A 12,036-nucleotide genomic window follows, 5' to 3' on the forward strand; every position below is an offset into this window, starting at 1 on the left:
TCAATGGAAGGCTATAAACAATCTCAGAGGATTGTGTATATACAAGAAGAGATGGATCATGCTAATCAAGTGATTTTAGACATGCAAAGGCAAATGCAAGAAACTCTAAAAGTGAGAAGAAGATTATCTAATGATTTGCAGGACTCTCAAGAGTTAGTGGAACAAATTGAGACATCATCTGAGAACAGTATATCTGAAGAAACTGAAGAAATGATTGGAGCATTGAAAGAAAAGGACAAAGCACTGGTTGATCAACTAAAAGAAATGAAAAGAGAACATGAACATTTTAGCACACAAATGACTAAAAATATTGATGCATTGAGGACAACTGAGGATAAAGTAAGAGATCTAGACAGAGAGAAACAACAACTTGAAGTCTTAGTATCTGATAAGAATGATGAAATCACAAGGTTGACTGGAATTCAACAAAACCTATCAGATCAACTAGGCTATGCACATCATGAAGCAAATCTGAAAGATGATGAGAATCAAGCATTGAAACTTGAAGTATCAAGGTTGACTGATGAACTTGAAATAGAGAAGAAATGCAAAGAAACACTGAAGAAGAGTTATGAAGCATCAAAGATGTTGGATGAGCAACTGAATACAAGAGGACCCAACAAAGATGTAGGACTTGGTTACAAAGAAAAAAACTCTACCGAGAAGGGAATTCATACTACCGAGAGAGGAGAATCATCAAAGCAAGCTGGAATCAAGAAGAACATCAAAAGAAAGAAGCCTATTTGCAACTACTGTGGAAATCAAGGTCACACTGCCAACATGTGCCAAATCAGAAAAGGTAAGCAACCGAATGTCACTAAGTCCAATGGTTATTGTTACAATTGCAATAAATATGGTCACACATCTAATCAGTGTAGGACAAAGACTTTTAACAATTATCAGAAGGCAAAATTCAAAGGGTTTTGTAAAAATTGCAATAGATATGGACATAGTACCGAGAAATGTTGGTTTAAGCAAAAGAACTATATGTGGTATGCACACCGAGCAAATGCTAGAGGTTACCGAACTCACACAGATCCTTACTGACAGTATTCTGTAGTACCATGGGATTACAATACAAGGATATGGTGTAAATGTTGTGGAAGATATGGACATATAAGTGCCAACTGCTTTATAAGGTTTAGGATGAACAACCAAAGATCATGGAGAAATCCTGGTATGGCATGTTTTCATTGTCACAAAGTTGGACACTTAGCTGAAGATTGCAGAGATCAACCTATAAAAGACACTGAGGAAATAAAAGAAAAATTAAAGATGATTTGGAAAAAGAAGGAAATTGAGTCAAATAAAGAAAACACCTTACCTACCGAGTTAGGTTCTCCTATTCCAAATTAATCGGTAAAGGAATGAAGGGACTGCATTCTCTCAAGGTTAAATCTTAACAGTTCCTATTTTATTATGTACTTAATTCAAAATCTGCATAATTAAGATGTAATAGTAAGTTTGAAATTCTATCAAAGACTCTTGAAGCACTTTACAAGAAACCTGCCAAGTCGGTGAATACAGGAAGCCTGTCAAGTCGGTAAATGAAGGAAGTTTGGTTACCCGGTTAAAATGAAAAAGGAGAGTAAATAGGTTAAATGGAACCTAGTGTATTTAATGTTTTTGACCTAACCCGCACGAACCCCGATAAGGCATATTGTGTACTTAAAAGCATTTTTGTGGTCATTTTCAACTCACCAAGTTTTTGAGAGAGTAGAGCAAGCAAATCTAAGGCGATCAAACCTCCTACAAAGCAAATTCAAGGTATTTACATCAATCTCAATGCATTGTTAAGCTAGTTTACAAATCTTATCAAGTTGTTATTATCTGCTAAGTATAAAGCGTCTACCTTTTGAAATCCTGAAACCCTAAGGATCCTTCGTTTGCTTTTCTCTGAAATCTACAATGGCGCCTAAGATCCAAGATCCCATTGTTTTCAAGAATGTAGAAAATCCCTCACTAAAATACTCTTTGACTCCCAAAGTTACTTTTGAACCGGATGACAAAACCGCTTTTTCACTCATCCCGGATAGAGTGTTATTAGTCGAGGATGTGAGATTCTTCACCAAATGTCATGTTGAAGAACTTAGTCATGTTGAAATCAGAGATACCTATGATGAGTTGTGTACTGATGGTAAATTGAATAGCAAGTATGAGCACATTAAGATCAAGGGATTAACTGAAACCCTAACCTATCCCCATGTGTTCAAATCCCAGTGGGTCAAGTTTGTTTTGAGCAGAGTTCATGATGATTTAATGTGGCTAGAAGAGAAACCATTTAATATTACCAAGGAAATCATTCATCTAATTACCGGTTACCCTATTTCTGATCATGCCCAAGCTCAAAAGATGATATCATAGGAGGAATTGATCAGTTTAACCAGAGTGGAATCTGATTGCAGAGGACTGAAATTGAACAATGTCACAGATGAAGAACTAAAATTGGCCATTAGAGTAATGGGCTACTGTTTCATCCAATCGGCAAGGGAAAATAGTGTACCCTATGTAGCAGTAGACCTGGCTTACAAAATTGTGAAAAAGGGAATGAAAATTGACCTATGTGAGGTGTTGATAAAGAACCTATTTGAAAATATGAACACCATCAGGAAGCCGAAGAAGAACAACTCGGCTAATACACTAAAGTTTGGATCATTACTTGTATGCATGTTTTTCTATTTTGAAAAATTCTTTCCATCAGTCGGTAAAGTTGTTTGGGAACTACACCGACCAATCACCCATCAAATCAATGACTTCATCAAAAAGTTAGGTGATAATTTTAATGATGTTATGGATGATTACTTTAGTAAATTTCAAGAGAAAATGCATAACAGATATAAGATTCCACCCCAGCTAGTAGAGAAATACAAAAATGATATATGTTTTGAAGTTGACACCGATTACTGTTATGTGAATGTTGTGGAACCGAGAACTCAATCTTTGTCACCTATGGGTTACGAGATTGATTTTGACATCACACAACAACAAATTGATGCATTTCTTACATTGCCTAGACATGCTACTGAGTTGAGGTATGGAACCTATGAGGAAGTGAAGGAAAAGGTAAAGATGAGCATTGTAGTACCCAAAGCCACAAGAAAGGCAACAAAGATGATAAAGGCATTATCAGAGAAATTTGGAGAAGACTCTTCCTCCACACTTGTTAAAGGTACTTTAGCCATTACTGAAGAGGAATCTGAAGCCCAAGAGGTAGCTATAACACTGAGCACTAAATTTCCTAAGGGTAAAGTGTTGAAAAGAAAGAAACTAGATTCATCAAAGGCCTCACCGACTCCTCCAGTAAATCGACCTAACACTAGAGCATCTGCAACTTCACCGAGTAAGAAAACAAAGAGTGTTACTATTCCCAAGGTAACAAAAACATACAAGAAATCTACTCGGAGACTCATTTTGGCAAAAGAGTCTAGTGATACTGAATCTGAGGATGCAAGCAAATTTCAGATTGTCAAGAGCAAGAAGGTAAATGCACATAGTGTTGAAAACTTCTGTGCTAATCTGAAAGAATATGGTGGATTTGGAGGATTTAGATATGTTAAATATGAAACAAGGAATAATGATGAAAAGAGACAAATTGAAGAAGCTATCATCTGCACACTTCTAAAATTATGGTTAGCTCCATTGGAACTATCTAAATCACTTCCAAATGAACTATATTTACATATTGACAATAGGTGGAAGTATGAAATGGACTCAGAGAAATAGATTAGAGAAAGAAGTCTGGTACATCTCTTTTCTGACATGTCAGTAGCTGAAATAAAGGAACATCTGACAACCTACAACTCAAAGTTTCTCATCAAACAAAGAGCCTTAAAACTGATGAATGGGCTATATATTGAAGTTGAAAATGAGACAAAAGCAAAGTGGCAGGAAATCTTTAAAATCAAGGATGCCGGTGAGCAAGCTACAGTTGAAATTGTTGATGTCACCGAGCAAGATCCTGATGTCACCAAGCAAGACCCTGCTGACACCATTCAAATAGATGAAGATGTCATGGATACAGAGGCACCAGAGTAGGAAATGATAGAAGGCAATGCATATGCAAAACTTGTATCCAGTGAATCAGTCTTGGAACAAGTTCAACCTTATCCACCGGTCAAACAACCTGTCTCAACCAAAACCCCTCAAGATACGGATCAAGGCACTGAAGGTCACAAGTCTACAATAGGAGAAGGTACTACTCAAGAATAGACATCTCAAGCACCTTCTAGAAATACAAATGTTGCAACTAAGACACTGAGTACTGAGACACAAAAGGACTCTACAAAGGCTAAAGAAACTGATCAAAGTGTTGCCTCTACCGAGCAACCTACCGAGGGTCATCAAGCCTCACAAGCCATTGTCTTAGTTCCATCGGTGAAAGGTAAAGAAAAGAAGATGAAAAAGCATAGTTTTAAAGTTGATTTGTCAAAACCAATAGTGTTGCCCAATGTAGACATATCAAAATTAAAGGGGCAAGCACTCATTGATTTCGGTGAACTATGCAAAGCAAAGGCCGAACAAGAGAAGCAAATGGTGATTCAAAAGAAAAATAAAGTACTTCAGAAGGTGAAAGCACTCTTAATAGATATGCTACCTGAAGCTACAGTATCAATAGATGCAGCCATCCACATTCAACTCAATGAACTCCTAACAAAGATAGAGACATCTGGAGTAGATGCATCAGAGTATTTGAGCAAGCTAAAAGACAAAGAGCTCACTGCAAAAATGATAGAAGAGGTATAGACTATAGCTATTTGAAAAGTTAAACTTGTCAAATTTATTATTGAGTTGACTCCTCAACTCAAGCACATTCATTATTTATTTTAGAAACTCTGCACATTTTCTTTATTCATTAAAGACATCAAAAATAAAATAGAGGTAATTGAGAAAGAGATCACCGGTCACTCAAATAAGTTGACCACAAAGCCTAATTCAGTTCAAAAATTTTATACAAAGCTACAACAGCTCACGGCTCAACAATTGGACCTAAGAAATGAAGAACACAAGATCAGGATGGACATAATGACATTTCAGACATTATTCCTTCCTCGTCTTTCATCCATCCAAGAACAGATCAACCGAGCCACTTCCTTATCTACTACACAAGAGGAAAGCACTCTAGATGGCTTAATCTCATTATTAGCTGATATTCAAGCACATAATTCTTTAATGGATAGTGTAAAGAATGCCCTCTCTGTCGCTCTCACCGAAGCACAGACCAAGTACAAATCCATTTTTGACCAGTTACCACCCCTTAATGGTAATTAAGTTTTGATGTTTGTCAAAAAGGGGGAGTGATATAGTATTCAAAGTATCAAACAAAAGGAGTGTAGTATACAAGGGGAGTATACTGAGTAGAGTAAGTAGAGTATCTAAGAGCAGTGAACCAAGTAGTGCAACAACATGCAAAATCAGAGTTTTGTACCGTATATCGATAAGGGGAGTATATCTAGACATATTATTTCATTGACTATTGTATATACTGTCAGTATAATCAATTTTGCAAGTATATAGATTATTGAGTTATAAATTTGAAAGTAGTTTTTGGTCAAACATCTCAACTAATGTCAAAAGGGGATATTGTTACTACTTATCAAGTTGCCATTAGTTTTATGTTCAAAGTTATTCTATATACTCTAGTCAGTTACTACTACCAAAATATTCAGTCGGTATGAACAGTTAAGTCGGTTACAAAAGAAAGTAGTCTCAGAGTGCAGTATACATGGAGCTGTCTAATGAGTATCATTCCATGTCTAACGAGCAGCAAAGATGACACATCGAGTTGATATACACCAAGTAAAATGTATTACTAGATTCATTGAACCTAGACATACATATGAAAACATGTTACAAGATCCAGGCACATAGAACCGTTATCATGTTGGAAATTGCACTTAAAGATTGTGTATGATTTTGAGGTCATCTAACCAATGAAATATTTTGCATTGTTATTCATTCGATAAAAACATGTTTGTAAGATCGAAGCAATGAATTAGATCACCATCATAAGAGATCTATTTATACAATATGAATTAAGGTCAGATATATACGTGTAGCATGACAGAAAGGAAGATATAGAGATATATGAAGTAAGACATGTGAAAGCACTAAGTGTTATGACTATTACAGAGACACAGAGGTCACCAAGAAGGATTTTAGAGAATAGTCAAAGAACAGAGTAAACAGAAGGGTTTACCGAGTTACTATATGGGTTACCGAGGTATGCTATAAGAAAGGTAATCTTATTCTGCACACATAGAATCTGCTATAACATTCCAGATGTAAAGTTGCAGATATTTGTAATAATTTTATTGTAATATTTTGAAGTTGTAAGAGAAACCTTTAACAAGGTAAAAGACTCTAATCAAGTCTATAAATTGTAAAGCCTCTAACTAGGTGCAACATTTAGAAGAAGTGTTGTAAAATCCTTTAGCAAGGTAGATCTAACAGATCTTGATACTCCTAATAGGGTAAGCTATCAGAAATAGCTAAACATGTAGGTCTAACCGAGCACTCTTTATTATTGCAGTAGTGAAGTTGTGGGTGCCATCCCCAGCACAGTTTTTCTCTCTAACCAAGAGTTTCTATGTAACCAAAATATATGTGTTATGGAGTGAATCATGTATGATTGTTATCTATTTGTTTTAGCTTTATATTATGTTACTGCACTATTTGGTTTATGCATAATAGTAAAGTTATTATTGAAGAAAAGTTTTGAAGTACTGATTCACCCCTCCCCTCTCAGTACATTAGCTTTCCATATTGGGCCTAAGAAAAGTCACCATCGACATGGTTGGTGAAATAGCTAATTGACATAAATGAAACAACCACAAATCACGGGATTGTAACTGACTGATGCGTCTCGAGGAAGAAAGAATGACAGAGGAAGATCATGGAGTAGTTGGTGCCTAGATCAATGCAAAGGAAATCTGATCACAAGAAGACCTCTAAAAGGAAACAACTGAGTGTTCTATGAGTCGACATATTTTAAAGTAGGAAATCTTGTATGTGATTGCTATCTTTAGAAAGTATGCATTGGGAAATGGGAAACATGTACAGATGCATCCCTGGAGTACTAGTGATCAACCCAAGATAGACTGGATTGGATCTCATGCAGATTGTGTCATGAAAAAGAAACCCTAACCGCTCCAAATTTGAATTTATTTTTGGTGGGAAACCATGGGATAAAGAGATGAGCTCAAGACAAAGCAAGATGATGATGCAGAGAAGAAGAAGGTAAAAGAGAGATTAAGTGAAAAGAATAATTGTTAGCCTTAGAAATTATTCTAAGAAAGTTTTAGAGTAAGTGAGCAAGAAAACCGGTGAGAGGGTTTAACCGGTAGTGATTGAGTACCAGTATAACTATAGTTTCATAGTTAATCAAAACTGACAAGGTGTGGTAGAGAAGACAACATCCAAGTGTGACACAGTGTGTTGTGAGACTGTGTGTGTGTGTGTGAGAGAGAGAGAGAGAGAGAGAGAGAGATAACAAAGGTCAAGAATCAGAGAGAGTAATCTCACAATTGGTAGTGTGATATTCTATGGAGGAGAAAAGACTATCAACCGACAGTAGTATATTTAATCAAGAGGTGTAGAATTGATTTGCAACAAGAAGCCTTAATTGTATCTAAATTGTATTTTGATATACATCGCCAAGTCAGAGCTTGGTGCAAGGGTTGGTGCTCCTTGGGTTGGTGCCCTAAATCTTTGTAATTCAGTGTTTAACCTATGAGGCTGGATTGGAGAAGTAGTCTCTAGCAGCTTTTCTCACCGAGGTTTTTCCCACATTGGGTTTTCCTCGTACATCTAGTGTTGTGAGTTTCATTTGTGTGATTGATCTCTTTGGATAAGTTCTTGCTTTACCAATTTGATTGTTTAGTGCTTAAGTGGTTAACTGGTATTTTGAAGTTGCTTTGAAAGTAAAAAATTTAGGAACCACTAATTCACCCCCCTCTCAGTGGTACTCTGTGTTCAACAATTGGTATTAGAGAAAGGTTCCCAGTTATCATTAAACCTTGGGTAGATTCTGGACTTTGAACACAATGGAAAGAAATGAGTCTACTTCCTTAAAAGCCCCCATGTTTGGTGGTTCTAATTATGCCTTCTAGAGCAGAAGAATGGATACCTACATTTTCTCTCTAGGTTTTGATGTGTGGATATCTATTAAGAATGGTTATTTTGTTCCTAGTGTTCCTCCCACTGATCCGGATGCCAAAAGGGAATAAGAGAACAATGCAAAGGCCAAATATGCTATCTTGATCGGGCTGTCAAATAATGACTTTGTCAAAGTCATGCATTGTGTTTCAGCAAAGGAGACTTGGGATAAATTGCAGAGGTTGTTTGAAGGAGATGCAAAAGTCAAAGAGGCCAAGCTGCAAGTACTATGGGGCCAACTTGAAAGCATCAAGATGGAAGATGATGAAAAGGTTGAAGACTATCTTCACAAATTTGATGAAACTGTGAATAGCATCAGAGGACTTGGTGAAGGGATTGCAGATGAGACTCTTGTCAAGAAGGTACTTAGATCTCTCACACCCAAGTATGATACTAAGGTGTCTTCCATAGAAGAACCCAAGGACTTGAAGAACTTTACAATGGATGAGTTATTTTGCTCTCTGACATCCTATGAGATGAGAACAACCAATGACACTTCCTTAAGGAAATAAGCAGCATTCAACATTACCAAAAAGGGGAAAGAAGCAGCTACTCATAAAGAATCCAGTGACGATTCTGATATAGAAGTAGCAAACTTTGTCAGGAAGCTCAAAAGAGGATTTGGCCGGTATAAAGGAAAGCTACCACTTAAATTTTTCAACTATGGGAAGGTCAAACACTTTGCTACTAATTGTCCTCACAAAAAAACCAGTGGAGATGCATTAAGAGAGTTTAGAAAATCTACTAGCAAAGATAGAGAAAGAAATGACTACTAGAAAGGAAGGAGAGGCTACTAGAATCAGAACAATCTATATACTATTGAGGACGATACAACAGATGAAGAAAATGCATCAGAAGATGATTACCATGAGAATGATAGAAAAGTCAATCTCTTCATGGCACTTGGTGAACCAGTCGATGAAGATGAGGAAGAGAAGGATATTGAGGCTGAAGTGGACTTAGAAGGTGAACTTATCAGTGCTCTTGAGAAACTGAGCGAAACAAGAAGAGAACTCAAAAAGGTCAAGCTTGCTGCAGTAGATGAACAAGATCTCTTGAAACAATCTCTGGAAGAGTCCAGTCAAGTTATATCTAACTTGAAATTGGAGCTGGAAGAAACTAAGAGGATATGTGAAGCTACATCCTCTGATCTAACAAAGAAGGAAAAGGAGCATCAAGAGTTGGAAGCAAAGCTAGTGAAGCTTAGAAAGGAGCTTGAATAAAGTAAGACAAAAATAAAAATAAGGAGCAAATATGAAGGCAACACCAAGGCCTTAGACAAGATGTTGAGCAAACAAAAGTAATCCAAAGACACTCATGGTTTAGGCTTTGAAGTAGGTCAAAGTTCAACCCACAAAGATAAATCCAACAAAGAAATAAAGTTCACCTCTTCTTTTGAAGGTGAATAAAAGAAGATGTTCACTGTAGGCAAGGATACCGGCAAAAAGACATATGCAGATGCTATTGGAAATCGCCACTTGAATTGGTATACAATAATGAAATGGAGGCCACACTTCTTGTATCAACATGCAGATCCAATGAGAAATACAAGGCTTGATCATGAAGGTTTCACCATATTCAACAACATGAAGGGAAGACCCCCGATGAGGCAGTCCCATTTAGGATCAAGGCACCCTAACCGGTATGTTTTAAACTTTCATGATTACTGTTACCAGTGTAACAAATTTGGGCATAAAATGGATGACTGTAGATTAATCAATAAGGCCCCTATGAGTTATGAAAGTATAAATCTATTTAATGCACTCTGTGATATGAATGTTGTCTTCTATCAGTGCAATGGATATGGTCATAAGAGTTTTGAATGTAGGAAGAATAAACCAGTACCCCAAAATAATTTTAAGGATGCTCCCTTATATGAAGATGTAAAATGCTATAACTACCAAGAGTTTGGATACATAGAAAATTTCTATAAAAACTGGAAGATCAAGTAGAAGAAGATAAATCCTGATCAAGAACCGGTAACTGAATCTAATCACAATAGAGTAGCTGGCAAGAAGAAGGAAACCAAACTGGTATGGATTGAGAAAGAAAAGGAAAAGGCAGAATCAAGTCTCATAGTACAGACTGCCTTACATGCTGAATGGAAAAATCTATGGTTTGTAAATAGTGGTTGCTCAAACCACATGACTGGTGACAAAAGGAAATTCATCAAACTTGAAGACTAGAATGGTGGTTCAGGTTGGTTTGGAGACAGCTCTTCCATCAAAATAAAGGGAAAAGGCACTCTAAGTATTGATGGAAAATTGAAGGCACATGATGTATATTATGTGGAAGGCCTTAAGAATAATCTGCTGAGTGTGAGTCAGATGTGTGACAAAGGTTACAAATTCACCTTTGACTCAACCGGTTGCTAGATAAAGAAAGATAGTACCAGTCAAGTTGTGGTAGAAGGAAAGAGAACATACAGAAATGTTTATAATCTGAAGGAATGCTATGAGTCCCAATGTATGTTACGACAAGTAGATGAAAGTTGGTTGTGGCACCAAAGATTAGGTCACATAAACTTTGATAACCTAGTTGCAGTAAGCAGAAATGGGTGTGTGAGGAATATTCCACCCATCATCAAACCAGTAAGAACATTTTGTGATGAATGTGTAAAAGGTAAGCAAACTAAACTGAGCTTCAGGACAAAAGAGCACAACACCTTAAGACCACTTGAAATTGTGCATACAGATCTGTGTGGTCCAACTAGGACAAGAGAACTTGCAGGTGAAAGATACTTTATGCTCTTCATTGATGATTACTCAAGAATGACATGGGTCACCTCCCTACAAGATAAATCACAAGCATTTGAGAGATTAAAGATCTTTAGGAAGATTGTGGAGAAAGAAAGTGGGTGCAAATTAAAATGCCTAAGATCAGACCGGGGTGGAGAGTTTACTTCAAATGAGTTTGAAGATTATTGTGAAAAGCATGGAATTAGAAGGCAATACTCAGCTCCTAGGACACCACAACAAAATGGTGTAGTAGAAAGGAAGAACAGGACAATCAAGGAGATGGCCAGAACCATGTTAAATGAGGCCAGTCTTCCAGAAACATATTGGAAGGAAGTTGTTCATGCTACTGCATATACATTGAACCGGGTTCAATTAAGAACAAAAAAATGACACCTTATGAGTTGTGGTATGACCGGAAGCCATCAGTCAAATACTTCAAAGTATTTGGAAGCAAATGATTTATCAAGAAAGATATGGATGGTCTAGGAAGTTTTGACTCTAGGAGTGATGAAGAAATATTCCTTGGTTACTCATCTAACAGCAAGACCTAAAAATACTATAACAAAATACTAAGAAGAGTCATTGAGAGTGTGCATGTAAAAGTTGATGAGGACATGCACAAAGGATGTCAATCATAGATTAATCAGTATGATAACTCTGACGATGAAGATGATGAAGCTCAGTTAGACATTGAACCAAAGGAAGCATCCAATAAGGCCCCCAACCGGTATGTACAACTGAATCACCTGGAAGAGAAAATTCTGGGAAATAAGAGTGATGGTGTGCAGAATAGAAGAAGACTTGCCTGGAAAGATGAACAAGTCAACCTCTACCTCATGACTGAAGTTGAACCCAAAACATTCAATGAGGCTAGCAAAAGACAATAATGGATGAATGTCATGGAAGAAGAACTACAATAGATTGAGAAGAACAAGACTTGGGAATTAGTCCCTAGACCGGAATTCAAGAACATCATTGGCACAAAATGGGTCTACCAGAATACGATGAATGAAGAAGGTAAGATTGTTAGGCATAAAGCTAGACTAGTGTGCAAAGGGTACTCTCAGGTATAGGGGATTGACTTTGAAGAAAAATTTGCACTGATAGCTAGATTAGAAGCAATTAAAATGTTTCTAGCTCTTCT

The sequence above is a fragment of the Cryptomeria japonica genome, chromosome 3, assembly GCF_030272615.1.
Source record: "Cryptomeria japonica chromosome 3, Sugi_1.0, whole genome shotgun sequence".
NCBI lineage: Eukaryota > Viridiplantae > Streptophyta > Pinopsida > Cupressales > Cupressaceae > Cryptomeria > Cryptomeria japonica.